Source organism: Sphaeramia orbicularis, chromosome 16, assembly GCF_902148855.1.
Source record: "Sphaeramia orbicularis chromosome 16, fSphaOr1.1, whole genome shotgun sequence".
Classification (NCBI taxonomy): Eukaryota; Metazoa; Chordata; class Actinopteri; order Kurtiformes; family Apogonidae; genus Sphaeramia; species Sphaeramia orbicularis.
Genome location: NC_043972.1, coordinates 40,776,307 through 40,791,803, shown reverse-complemented (window position 1 = coordinate 40,791,803; position 15,497 = coordinate 40,776,307). Strand labels below are relative to the sequence as shown.

The following is a 15,497-nucleotide window of genomic DNA, read 5'->3' as shown; positions in this document are numbered from 1 at the left end:
TAATCAACGACATTTAGAGTCACATATAAAAATACTTAAGGCCTAGTCTTTAAGTGGTTTCAGTTGAAATAATGGCATCCAATCATCCTACACTCAAGCTAACAGTCCAAGCATTTAACTGTGGTTGAGTTTGTTGCAGTGAATAATATATTCTTTAGGAGGGAATTATTGTATTTTTTTTCTACACACTTTAACATGCTGGGTTATTTTAATAAACTACACGTTGGATTCAACAGTAATGGTTATGAGTTGAGTATGTTTGACTTAGCATTGCTAACATTAAGCTCAGTGTAATACACCCTGATCTATGAGTAGAAGTTAAAGAGTGTAATTCTTTGCTTTTTTATCAAGGTCAAGATCAAGTTTATTTCTATAGCACATTTACAACAATGCAAAGTGTTCAAAGTGCTGTCCAAAGATATAGGTAAAAATAAAAGACGTAAAACTAATAATATACGGATATAGAAGGTAAGATATACTAAAACTGATAAAACAGATACACAGTAATAGGATGAATAGTATCTAAAAACACAACCTATAGCTAGGGACTGTAGCTTGAACTATACTTTATCTGTCTTTGCTCCAGAATCTGACAGGAAATGGTTGGACAGTAAAAGTGAACATTTGACCAACAGAATATCCCTATAACACCAAACGTATCATATTTGATACATAAGTTTTGAAGCCCTCTACAAGATCAGTGTGATGTTTTTTTTCTTGAAAAACCTGATGTATACAATTAGATACATGCAATACAGTGATAATCCACCAGGGGGGAGGAATTCATTCACCAGAGGCCTTTCCAGTGACACTACAGGAATGTTTTTAAGGAGGAAGGAGACAGAACTTTGACAGTTTTGAAAAGGAATTACCAATTTGTTAGACATGTTTGTGTTATATTATGTTTTTGTTTGTTCAAAATTAATAATATTTGAGCATTGAGACCTGATGCATCAAATATACAAAACTGAAAGTCATACTTGGAAATTGATATTTTTAGAAAATGTTTTGGGGTTGTTCAGAAGGACCAATAAAGGCTCCAGTTTCAAAGAACTGGAATTTTTTGTCAATGATTTAATGGTTCAGGCTTTACATGGATATAATTAGTAGATTCATTTTTACTCTGCTTACACAGACAAGAAGCTAGATCACATAAACTAAAATTAGCCCGTCAGTTGTTAACACCAGTCATTTAATGCAAAGTGTTGTGTAAAATTAATTATGCATCAACATTTTATTATACATGGTAGAGTCTGCCAAGATAAGATATGTAAAATCTGTTGAGGTATGTGGTGAGAGATGCAGTCTAGATGTTCCTTTACTACTTTTACCACAAACAGCCACTTTCTATACAAGTACGCTTATATTTCAACACAAACATTATGATACAGTGTTTTGCTGATTGCACAATTCAAATAAGATTAACCCTTTCATGCATACTGGTCACTCCAGTGGACAGTTCTTCTCCAGCTGTTCTCTTGTATATTCATGGGTTTTGTTGGTGTAGTTCCATATCAGCCAACGCAGTGGATGCTCATGCATCATCCTATACACTGACATTCAGACCATTACTGTCACTTTGCTGTTCTTGATAAAACTGATCTGCACTAACATGTTGGAGCATAAACCACTTGTTTTTGTTAGACGCAAAGTTCTTTTTTTTGCATGTCATCTCCATGAAATGAGTAACAACTAGCATAAGAATATGTTAAAATGTGAGAAAACATCAGATTAGCAGCATTAAAAATGTTTTTATTTCATTGTTTTCATATCACTTTCTTCAGAAGAGGATTAGGGCCACTGGAAAATTAAAAAAAAGTGTTTATATATATATATATATATATATATATATATATATATATATATATATATATATACATATATATATATATATATATATATATATATATATATATATATATACACACGAGGGCCGTTCAATAAGTTCATGGCCTCACCCAGAACAGAACAACACAGACTGTTAATTTATATTTTATTTTTCAACATAATCTCCATTTACAGCAATGCACTTGGTCCATCGATGTTCAAGCATCACTATCCCATCACGAAAGAATGTAACATCCTGTATTATAACAACCAGTATTTCTGGGTGAGGCCATGAACTTATTGAACAGCCCTCGTATATATATATATATATATATATATATATATATATATATATATATATATATATATATATATATGTATATGTATATATATATATATATGTATATATATATATATGTGTATATATATATATATATATATATACATATATTTTATTCTGAGAAAAAAAGTCAGAATTCTGACTTTAAACTGTGAATTCTGACTTTTTTTTTCTCAGAATTCTGACTTTAATCTCAGAATTCTTACTTTTTTCAGAATTCTGACTTTAAACTCAGAATTCTGTTTTTTTTTTTTTTTTTTTCAGAATTCTGATTTTAATCTCAGAATTCTGCAAATTTTTCTCAGAATTCTGACGTTTTTTTTCTTCAGAATTCTGACTTTAATTTCAGAATTCTGTTTTTTTTTTCTCGTAATAATAATAAGAAATACATGTTGGACCCTAGTTTATTGTATTTTTTTTTCCAGTGGCTCTAATTCTCTTCCGTAGTTTCTGATATTGGGTTTTAAACACATGTTTCTTTACTTCAAAAATTAAATGCCTGGACATTTTTGTAACTGAAAAAAAAAAAAAAAAAAAATCGATCACATTGTTTTTTTCATGCCTAAGGGGGAATAAAAACACTCAAGACAAAAAATCTTGCCAAAGGGTTCTCATAAGTCATGCATGAAAGGGTTAAACAATTATTAATCTCTCACAGTTGACCGTCATTTTTATTTTTCTCAAGGTCTCATGGGGCACATCCAATGGGGCAGAACTTCACCTTTCTATAAACTCAGAAGAATATTTATATTAAAAACCAAAACCCAGCCAGCTCTAGTTGTAATTCCTCCCCTATACCAAACCAGCATTTGCATATGACTATTGTGAATTTTATATCACACTTAAACTCTTAGACAACACGATATACATACATAAATTGGGCTCACTGAGAAGAAGGGGGGGGGGGGGGGGGGTGTTGTAAAATTCTGTTTTTACAGTTAAAAGAGGTATAGAGAAATATAGTGAAATATATGAAACTTGAGTTTGAATGTTCATTTTCAGTTTTATAAAATGTAGTTTTACAAAACACAGACCTGAACGTTTCCTTAAGTTTTTAATCTAAGTCTCTCCTCTGAGGAATACTGCAAGATGTTGGTAGCTTTTAATTTAATTGACCTTGAGTTATATAGATAGACATATAAAAATGCCATAAATCTTTAGCTACTTTTTTAAAATAATTTTTAAATTTTTTTTTTTAAATAATGGTTATGTGAATCATCCTAAAAGCACTTTTTACTGTTTGAGGGGCAGATGTTAGTTCCTTTGTTGGGACAAAAATAATGTTATGATGTTAGATCTGAACTAGTAGAATATGAACATTTGAACAGGATCTAAAACTGTAATGTCTGTAAAACATAATTTAAGTTTTAACACGGGAAGATTTTGTGACATAGCATTAGATCCTATTTTGATCAAATAAAAATGTGTTTGGTATGTATGCATATTTCTGGTGTAATTCAGTTCTTCCAGGAAAAAAATCTTAAAATATATAAAAATCTTAACATATATATGAATAAATGAATGTAAAATCAATAAATAATAATTAAAAAAAAAAAAATCTTTAAAACATTTTTAAAAAAATGAAAAATTGCCTTTTTAACAGTATCGTGATATATTGTGATATATCGTATCATGATTCTAGTATTATGATTTGTATCGTCGATTCTTGCCAATACACAGCACTAATTATTAGTAGTATTATTTCGTGCTGTTTGAGTCCTTATGTATACAGTGTATGTACTCATATTCATAATCTGTATCATATGATGCTGAATGTCTGGTTTTAGTTAAACACCAAAGGCTGCTATTTCCACCATGAGACGTGGTTGAAAGACGGTGAAAGGGAGGGAGAGAGTCAGAGAGGGAAGGTCAAACAAGCTCAGACTCACGCTCCTGCTCCTTACATGCACCCAATCCACTCCTATCTAGTACCTGTCACACGCTGGCTGCAAAATGGAATTGACTATTGATTTCCCCCTTACCACAGGTCAGCTGTGCTGGCAGGCTACAGTGGGCTTTCAGAGAGACTCATGCGGGACAACAGGAGAAGAGAGAGGAACACGAGAGAGAAGCACACACACACATCACAGAAAAACACACAGGTACAAACATGCATTCATTTTAACTACTGGAGTCTCCAGTCTTGTGTAAAGTAAGTTAATGGATGGTGCTTTAATATGGGTTACAGCAAGTGTTGACGTCATATACTCAGGACTCAAAACACTAGTGGGATTTTCATTCAAATAGGCGTATTCTGGGTGAAATATTGTACAGATCAAGGGTATTATTAAAGTTCAAAGTTAGATTGCGTGATACTGAAATAGAGGACGATTGAATGAGAATTAAAATAAGTGTTTAACCCTTTCATGCATGAATTATGAGAACCTTAATGGGTCAAAACACAGTAATGTCCAGTCAGAGAGCGAATTTTAATTGATTGCCATTCCAACATTTATTTCACTATGAAGTACCTCCTTGTTTTGGATAATCCCTTGTGGTCTAACTAAAGCAAAAATGAATTTAAAAGTAAAAATATGGGTCAAATTGTCTCTAAAATGTCCCGTCAGAGAGATTTTGAATACCGTGTTTTGACCCTTATCAAGTTGTTTTTTCCTGAGTGTTTTTATTTCTCTTTAGGCCTGAAAAAAACAAAGCGATTTGAAGAATTTTTTATGAACCTATTTTTCATGGAGTTGCAAAAAATATCCAGTCAGCTGGACATCATGCATTTAATTTTTGAAGCAAAGAAACATATATTTACTGATACACTGTGTGAAAACTATGAATTTTTTTTTTTTTTTTTAAATTTTGCTAATCTGATGTTTTGTCATGTTTTAACATACTGTAATATTAGTTATTACTCACTTTATGGAGATAATATGCAAAAAAACCCAAAACAAAACAAAAAAATGCTGCAGTCTAATAACAATAACAAGCAATTGATTTACACTCAGATGTGTTAGTGCAGATCAGATTTATCAAGAACGGCAAAGTTACAGTAATAGTATGAATTGCAATGTGTGGGATGATGCATAGGTGTCCACTGTGTTGGCTGATATGGAACTAAAACAATAAAACCCATGAATATACAAGAGAACAGCTGTAGAATAACTGTCTACTGTAGTGACCACTATGCATGAAAGGGTTAATGTGTTTTCTCCAAAGATCAGAGTTGTTTAACAGGGAAATCAGATGACATCAAGCCATCTAAAACTTACAAAGTATCATGTATAGTTGATTATTTGACATTATACTTAAACTGGTGCTTTAATGTTATACATTGTGTTATACTTTTCTGCTAAAAGAAAAGAATTTTAGAGAAGAAAAACATTTTCTTGACCCTTTAATCAAAAGAAAACACTACCGCTGAACAGTGCTGCAAGCTACAGATATGTAAAGCCTACATTTTTCTGTTTCATGTTAACATTATCTCAATTTGTGTATATCCAAGTATTCATCAGCTAAAATCCCCTAAGTTATTTCTTTCCTCATTGAGTATGAGGTGGTTGAGATTTCTGAGATTTTTTGACCTAGGTTTTTATGTTTGCCAGATACAAGTGACTTACTATTAGTAACTATAGTGAGGTGCTGTTTGTGCATACATATCAGCATAAAGTGGGCAAATATTAAAAAAAAATTAACATACTTTCAGGGCCATAACAGCTATAACACTCTGATCACTAGATAGACCACAGGTGTCAAACAAAACCGGCCCACCAAAGGGTCCATTTGGCCCATGGGATGAATTTGTGAAATGTAGAAATTACACAAACGATATTAACAGTCAAGGATGTTAGAATCATTTTAGGTCAATTCAATCTCAAGTGGGTCTGATCAGTAAAATACTATCATAAAAACCTATAAATAATGAAAACTACAAATTTTTCTCTTTGTCGTAGTGTAAAAAAAAGTAAAATTACAAAAAAAATGTTTAGATTCACAGACTAGCCTTTTGCAAAAAAAGGGAATAACCTGAAATTTCTTCAGAGAAGTATGTGGAATTGTACAAATATTCTGCCTCTTACTTAATATTTTGTGTATTTGTAGATCCACTGTGACCTGTAAGTTGTGATTCACATGTATAAATGATAAACTAAGGCGTAATATTGTTAAAATTGCACTTATTTTTCTTAAGAAGTTTCAGGTTCATATTTGTTCATGTTGTGTTCAAGTACGGTTCGTAGATGTAAACATTCATTACGGAATTTGACTTTTTTCACTCAAAAACAGAGAAAAAAACTTTGGAGTTGACATTATTTGTAAGTTCTTATCCTATTATTTATGTTATTTTACTGGTCTGGCCCACTTTAGATCATATTAGGCTGTATATGGCCCCTGAACTAAAATGAGTTTGACACCCCTGAGATAGACAGATGGACAGACTGATGGACGGACAGATAGACAGATATATTTTATTGATCCCAAACTGGGAAATTATAGTGCAGCAGCAGCATGGCAGACAGCAAAAATAGAATATGAGATCAACATAGAATATTCAAACACACTAAAGATTGCTTTTTCTTTTTTGTCAGACAGGTGGGAAAAAAAAGTTAACTCTTTTATCTTGACATGTTTCGGCTACAACCTGTAGTCTTCCTCAGAAGCGTCACTTGATGTTACTGTGACGTGAAAATGGGCCCCGAGGACCATGAAAAGGGATGAGGGTTCCTACACCTTATCCCACACCTGGGATGTTGTCCTCTTTGGGATGCCTCTGTTGCCTGGCAAACAGGATAAAACAGCTGACAATGACACGTCACAGGAACAGCAAGTGACCCTTCTGAGGAAGGCTACAGGTTGTAGGCGAAACATGTCAAGGTAAAAGAGTTAACTTTTTTTTTCCATTGGTCTGACAAAAAAGAAAAAGAAATCTTTCTAAGTTCTAGTAGACAGTATGAACCTAATTGGACTACATAATAAATTAGAAGTATATAAAAAAATGGTAGAAAAACAGTAAGGTGCAACAATAAACTGTAATGTGCAAAGTAAAATGGAATTATTCAGTAATATGGACAGTAAAGTGCACTAACAGGTGAAGTCAAAATAGTGTGCCACAATGGTATCTTTCAGAGGTTGGAGTACATTAGACACAAAGTGAACATTTACTTCATGAAGCTGACATGTTGGAAACAGCCAAATAGACCCCATAAGGATCTGAAAGATTTAACAAGGCTCAAGGTATTATGACAGGGGGGGTCAGAGCATCTCCAAAAATACAGATCCTGTTGTGTGTTCCCAGTTTAATACCCTAACAAAATTCTTCTAATGCAGGTCAAGGCATTAGTGGTAACTTAGCATTATTACAACCTGCTTAGTATTGTGTAGGTCCCGCTTCTGCTAAAAAAAATATATATATATCTGACTTGGGACATGGACTTCTGAAAGCACAATATAGGATCTGGCACCAAGATGTTAGCAGGAGATGCTTCTATAAGTTTTGATGGGTTGAGTCATGGGTTGAATTTGCTTGCCCAGCACATCCACGTTGGTAAGTCAGAGATCCAGTTCTCCTTTCTTAGACCATTTATGATGGGTACTAACCACTGCAGACCGGCAACACCCAACATGACTCGCAGTTTCAGCGAAGCTCTGACTCATCATAATTTCAGCCCCTGTCAAAGTCATTCACATCCTTTTCAGTGCCAATGTTCCTGCTTCAAATGCATCATGTTGGAGGTCTAAATGTCCACTTGGTGACTAATACATCCAACCCACTAGAAGGTGCCATTATAACAAAATAATCAACATCATTACCACTTCACCTGTCAGTGTTAATCATATTATGGCTGACTGGTGTGTGTAGAAATGTAAAAAGGTAACACATTTTTGGTTCAGAAAGGTTGAAATTATGCATATCTGTGGTTTCGACACACATATTAGTGTGAAATTCATTTTTGGCAAATGGGATTAATTTTATTCTACAATTTAAAACACAGACTGTGTTGGACTTTAACCCATAAAGACCCAGTGCTATTTTGGTGTCAGTCCCCAAATGAATTTTTCTCTCTATTTAACCTTTCCTAAGTGATTCATCACCATTTATTACAATATTATCCTCTGTAATTTGCGTTTTTTCAGTGAACATCAGGTAGTTTCCTAATTTTAATTCACTGATCATGTAGATGTTCAGAAAAGCTCACATTAAAGTTTAAGGATATTATATCAGAAACAGAGAAAACTGAAGAAAAGGTGACTTTTTTAGTAAAATCTATCATTAACTGAACATAAACCAAGTGTCTCCATCCACTGTCATTGATCCAACCCCATGGGTTTTACTGGTGAATTGAAGTTGTAGAAGATGACGGTGTTTCCACGTTCACTACAGAGCCTCTGAACGTCCAAATGGGTCATATCTGATGACCATGAAAAGATGAGAAACTGCATTTTACACCAGTTACAATGGTCTACGAGTGAATAAATGTATCAAGAATAAAAGTAGTGAAATTTTACCACGTGTGAGTCACTGATAAAGAAAAATCAAGTCAAAAATGCTGCTTGATTAAAGTTTCCAAGATACAGTCGTAGGTCAAAATGTGAAATTTGAGAATTAATGAGAGAATGGGGGAATATTTCTTTCAGAGCTACCAGATGTACTTCAAAACACTATCTGCACAGTACATTCACTTTACAGGTTCGGTCTAGTGGAAGATTTATTAATGTCTTGTATAAATGAATATAAACCAATATATATGTGGAATATACCTTGAAAACATCAGCAATCCAGCACTTTTGTCACTTGTTTTTCAATTAATCTTATTAAAATACATAACACTGATCATATTTCAACTCTGAAGCAGATAATTTCAAAAAAATTGTAGACCAATCAGGGCTCAAAATTAACTTTTTGACCTAGGAGCACTGTGCTCCTAACCCTAAAAAGTTAGGAGCACTGTGCTCCTAACCCTAAAAAGTTAGGAGCACAGGCTAAAATCTAGGCGCACCACTATTATATAAAAAATTTGGAGAACAAGCAAAACTCTTGGCCATACCAAGTAATATTCCTATATGTATTTAAGCAATGTTAACAACCTAGAATAAAGTATTTGAATAGAGTATGAAAGAAAAAGCTTACATTGACACAGGTGCAAAACAATTGTCAATGTGTGGTATATACTTTAGTTGGTTCTTGGAGAAGAAAGACGAATCACACCATTATTTGCAACAACCAACTTTTTTATTTCATGGCCTAAAGGCCCTTAGTCACTGTGGTCTACACCACGCCTGAAGTCAAGTCTCCTTGACCTGGTGCCAGAGTGTAGGTACTTCCTGACCGCTGGCAGTGCATCGAAGTCATGCAGTGTTGGACCATCCGCAGAGATGCGCACGCGAGGGGGCGGGGACTAGATTTTCCGCTTCAGTCAGCGGGGCGTGGAGCTTGTTTATTTTCAGCTGACGAGTTACTTCTGCAGCCATTATTCTAGGCGTACGTATTAATTTTCGCTCATTTTTTTATTGGCGCACCGTGCGATCGTAATCTCAAAAACAGTCGCACTACCGAAATTCTCAGGCGCATGCGACCGTAATTCAGTCGCAGTCATGAGCCCTGCCAATGTTATTTATTGATAGGATTAATGGATCAACAGGTATTAAAGAGATTAGATCAGTAGACGGTTTTGGTCGACAGTGGCTGTTTGGGTCTTTCCGGGTTCATTCAATAGCACATGTTGATAGTTTAAATCATAGCCAACACATTTGTCCAGCTTTACCATCCAGGATATCATTAGGAGAGAAATATTCAACACATTGTCTGCTCTCAGATGGATACTGTGCACTGGTTGTCTATTTGACTTCACACTGTTTAAACATATTCAGCAAATTTTTAGAGAGACGCTGTTAAAACTTTGTAGTCTGTGGCTGACAACATAAGCAGTTCAAACCGCACTAGGCACTCAGTTGAGCGGTAACGCTTTCTCCACAGGCTCTATAAACTTTTATTGTGTGTTGGTTTGTGGACAATGATCCGACTGACATAAAAACTAAACTGATCTGTGGACCGTTTTGATAGATTCTGTTGGTGCTGGCAGTACACAGAATGTGTCAGCAAGTAAAATCACTTGGCTCTAAACTTTGTTTAAAAGGGACATATTTTCCTAAACCCACTTTTATTAGTCTTTGGTATATTTATTTGTGTATTTGGACCCTAATAATTCAAAAAGTTTGAATTTGAACCCTCCAGGTGCTGCAAAGCTATCTTTACATTCATTTTGGCCAAAATGGAGTGGATTTCTACAACCTGTTTTAGTTCCTGCTTAATATGTTACGTCTATAACTAGTTACGTCACGACATTTGCACAGATAAGGTCAAGACTTAGGATGAACGTTTGTCCGAGTACGACATAATTGTTTGTCAACAGCAGTGGTTGTGGCCCACACGGAAAATATGTCCAAACTTCGAGCCAGTTATCTAAAATGTTCAGTTGTTGGTTGAACGGGACAGAGCAGCACAGCCAACAACCTGGAAGAGGCAGGACCTGAAGTGGCTCATATGCATTTAAAGGGCCAATGCTCAAAACAACCTTTCTGGTGTCATTAGTCAGAAATTGGGTTGAAGATGGACCTGTGGAGTTGAATTAATGAAGAATTCAGACCCAAGTATCGCATTTACAGTTTATATAGACCACAGGGAAATGTTTTAAAATGCGTAATTCCATTTATATTTATTTGTGTATTTGGACCCTAATAGTTCAAAAAGTTGGAATTTGAACCCTCCAGGTGCTGCAAAACTATCTTTATATTCATTTTGGCAAAAATCGAGTGGATTTCTACAACCTGTTTTAATTCTTGCTTAATTTGTTACATCTATAATTAGTTACATCACAACATTAGCACATATAAGGTCAAGACTTCTGATGAACATTTCTCCAAATACCCCATATTGTTTGTCAGCAGCAGCAGTCAGGGGCGCCGCTAGCAATTGTGGGACCCATGAAAGGTAAATGTTGTGGACCCTTCATTAAATTCAGTATCTTGTCGATCTGTCGGAGCAGTTGTGTGGGGGTGCGATCCATTACTAACATACCTTACGCTAACGTGAAACGAAACTGAAACTTAACATGCTTTCAATGTCCGATTCCCGACTTTTATGCCTCTATTATACAGCGGATCTTACACAACATTTTCACAACTTCTAACCTTTATCCACTGGACCCCCTCCACTGCTCTATGGGCCCCCCCACAAATGCCGAGCACCATGAATTTGTCATGTTTACTCCCACTTTATGGCACCCCAGTCAGCGGTTGTAGTCCATACTGAAAATATGTCCAAACTTTGAGCCGATTACCTAAAATGTTCAGTTGTTGGTTGAACGGGACAGAGCAGCACAGCCAACAACCTGGAGGGGGCGGGGCATGAAGTGGCTCATTTGCATTTAAAGGGCCAGCGCTCAAAACGACCATTCTGGTGTCATTACTCAGAAATAGGGTTGAAGATGGACCTGTGGAGTTGAATTAATGAAGAATTCAGACCCAAACATAGCATTTACAGTTTATGTAGACCACAGGGAAATGTTTTAAAATGCATAATTCCATTTAAAAAGAAAAATATCACTCCTTTAAACTACCTTGTATTATTGTATGGTTGCTTGTTCTACCGCAACAGTCCAGTTATCAGTTTGTGACATTGTGTTTTCAATCTAATCTGAGAAAGTTTTAGAAAGAGTTAATTTATCATAAGAATTAGGAGAATGTTTAAAGCCATGAAGCCACAATTCATCCTAAAGTTTAACAAAAGTAGATAATGTGAGATAGCTGGTCTACGCATGAATTCTGGTGCAATAATGTGAAAAGTATTGAGTATAGTGTAAATAATAAACGACCTTTCTGGTGTCATTAGTCAGAAATAGAGTTGAAGATGGACCTGTGGAGTTGAATTAATGAAAAATTCAGACCCAAACATAGTATTTACAGTTTATGTAGACCACAGGGAAATGTTTTAAAATACCATACCATACCAACTTTATTTATAAAGCAATTTAAGAACTTTACAGCTGGCCAAAGTGCTGTACACAAATCATAAAACAAGGAATTAAATAAGTAAGTAAAAACAGTGATAACACAGGGTACAAGCAGTTTAAGAACAACAAAATACAACCATCATAAAAACAAAGACCAATTAAAATCTGATAAAACACCATAAGAAATACAACTCATTGATTAAAAGCCAATGAGGAATAGTGCATTTTTAGACGTGATTTAAAGACAGGCAGAGACTGCATAATTGTGCGTAATGCAGAATTCCATTTAAAAAAGCAAAATATCACTTCTTTAAAGGAACAATTAAATGGCAAAAGCAACTCGAGGGCTGTGACTTTAGGTGTGGTTTGTGTTGTCGACTGGTGGTGCTCATAGTTAAATACACCCAGCAGAACTTCTAAGCACAGCTAGTCGAGCAGTTTTTGGGCTGTTCATTGTTTTCTGTGCTCTTTTTATACTGCTCAAAAGTACCCAGTGTTCATTTTTGTCAAGGACTGTGCAGTAAGTCAGTGTTTGCACATTTTCCATATAAGCAGAAACTCTTTCTGTTGCCTGACATGATAAACAGTGTTGACTTCACTTCCCAGACTGGCTTACACTCCGACTCTGTAGATAAAACCTCACACACAAAGCATGAAAAAAAACAAAAACCCTTTAACAGTGTAAGTAGAGATAATGACACAGGACGTGCAAATAAAATGTGTGTTATAATTTAGCAGAATTGCCCGGAACAAATGAAAAATAAGATACTTGTGAGGGAGGTGTTGATTTAACTCTGTACCAGGCCTTTAACACTTCACAGCGGTGACATATGTTCAAAAGCTTGTCAATACGGCTATTTACTGTATCGCTTTACTGTAATATTATGTGGACAATATTAGTGGAACTGAAAAAAGAAAAGTAAAAAATAGCCAGTTTCACAATACTCACTCAAAACAGTGGCTCCTAGAAAACCAGAGATATACTCATTTTTAACTGACATACATTTCATCACCCATTCACTTTCTCTGTTAAACTGTATGTAAGTATAGAGGTGAATGTATAGGCTAATACCCCTGTGATCATACTATGTCTATTTTTGTGTTTATTTGTTTGTTTTGATGATGCCTATGTCATCATTATTTGTAATTTAAAATTTTTTAATTCATAATGAATGAGTGATGTATTAATGTTGGCTGTTTTATGTCTCGTCACCTGCCTAGGGACTGCAGATGAAAAGTAGTTATTTTTACTAATTCTGGCATATTTACATGGATGTATTTTTCATACAGCAATGTTCATAAATGTGTATGGTCCCTAGTAAATAAACCAATAAAAAAAAAAAAAAAAAAAAAAAAAACATGTAATTTTTGTGTGATTTCCATATTGACTTGCTGTACTTTTACTATTATTGCGTCCATCTTGTATTCATTTTAAATTAAAGGTTCGACTTGTGTGATTTGTGTGCATTTTTGTTCCTCTGTTAGTGTATATTTTGTGCTAGGAGCTCATTTGTTGATGTTAGCCAACTCAAATTTTAAGATGTCATATAATAACAGTTCACCCGCTTTGTTGTCAAGGAGCAGGGGCAGCTTTTCCATACAAATTCTTATACTCACTCCTGAATTCTTAGTTGCAGCTCCTCTGCTCCACTGCAGTGGTGACAGGGTGCAACACTAAAAAGTTTAACGTCTGAATGGAGTCTTTTTTTTTTTTTTCTACCTTTCAGAGCAGGTTAGTCAGGGTGGTGCAGGACTGGAACAAAATGGAACGTACAGTGTTTACATCTACAGGGGATGACTTTATGCAGACACACATCAGTATACATCAAACCAATCAGCTGCTGGTGATTTTTACCTGAACTAAACATAGTGCCGGTTTATTTCTCATTGCAACAGCACTAACCTCTGTCATTTCCCCCTATTTTTCAAGCAAAGCAAGGGGGTCACTGAGTCACTGATCAAGGTTAAGGAGGTAAACAATTACACAGTGTTATAGTGTGTATGAGTAGCAAACGGTGGCGGTAAGGACCAACTATAAATAGAAAATAAATTAATTAATTAAAAAATTAAAAATAGGATAAGGTTAGGATAGGACAGATTTTTTTCCACTGGTGGAAGGTGCTTATACTCGACTGTATCTTAGAGGCAAGTATTACCAGTGTGCTACATTTGCCGTGTTCCATTTCATAATGTTGTTTTACATCACCCTCTGGTCCAAAAACCAATAACCAAAAATCAATTTCAATTTTCATTCTCAATTTATTTATTTGAACGGGACAGTGAGCATTAATGAACATACATGTTTTCACATGAATATAAACACTCCAGATTTTAGCCAAAGGCTAGTTTCCATCTGTTGTCCCACAGATGTTCCATAAAAAAACAGTTAAAGCACAAACAACTGTAAAATTCTATACAATAGCCAGATATTTCAACCATGCACATATTATTTACACAGTACACAATACTTTTCACATTATTGCACCAGAATTCATGCATAGACCAGCTATCTCACATTACATTTGTTCAACTTTAGGATGAATTGTACCTTCATGGCTTTAAAAATTCTCCTAATTCTTAAGATAAATGAACTCCTTCTAAACTTTCTCAGATTAGATAGAAAATTCAATGTCACAACTGATAACTGGACTGTTGCGGTAAGACAAGCAACCATACAATAATGTGAGGTATTTTAAAGGAGTGATATTTTGCTTTTTTAAATGGAATTATGCATTTTAAAACATTTCTCTGTGGTCTACATAAACTGTAAATGCTACGCATGGGTCTGAATTCATTAATTCAACTCCACTGGTCCATCTTCAACCCTATTTCTGAGCAATGGTCACCAGAAAGGTCTTGACCTTATATGTGCAAATGTCATGACGTAACTAATTAAGCAGAAATTCAAACGGGTTGTAGAAATCGACTCGGTTTTTGCCAAAATGAATATAAAGATAGCTTTGCTACACCTGAAAGGTTAAAATTCAAACTGTTAGGGTCCCCAAATACACAAATAAATGTACCAAAGACTAATAAAAGTGGGTTTAGCAAAATACGACCCCTTTAAAATTTAATATGTATGTTTGCATGTGCTGTTACCGGAAAATTGTACAAGACTGAGAACCTGTTGTTTATTGACATTGGCTGACTACATTTCTAAACTAACAGTAACTAGTGTTGTACATTGTTGCTACTGTAGAGGAGCAGAAGTGGCACCTCAATACTTGCAATCATAAAGATTTTTGCAGAAAAACCGACCCAAGTCCTCTACATAGAAGTCACTGCATTTGATTGTGGGCAACTATGACAGCCATTAGCTTAGAAATTAGTTTTCAAAATTCCATTTTGGCTAAAATGTAAACAAATGACAGACTCAG

General features: G+C 34.9%; 1 long non-coding RNA gene across 1 annotated transcript; it reads right to left on the bottom strand.

The window, feature by feature from the left end:
• Positions 1–294: 294 nt before the first annotated feature.
• LOC115436118 (uncharacterized) lies at positions 295–14,626 on the bottom strand. The gene is made up of 3 exons (XR_003937779.1): positions 14,350–14,626; positions 6,046–6,055; positions 295–305 (listed from the first exon to the last, which is right to left on the bottom strand). It is a non-coding gene; the product is annotated as an uncharacterized LOC115436118 (long non-coding RNA).
• Positions 14,627–15,497: the final 871 nt, after the last annotated feature.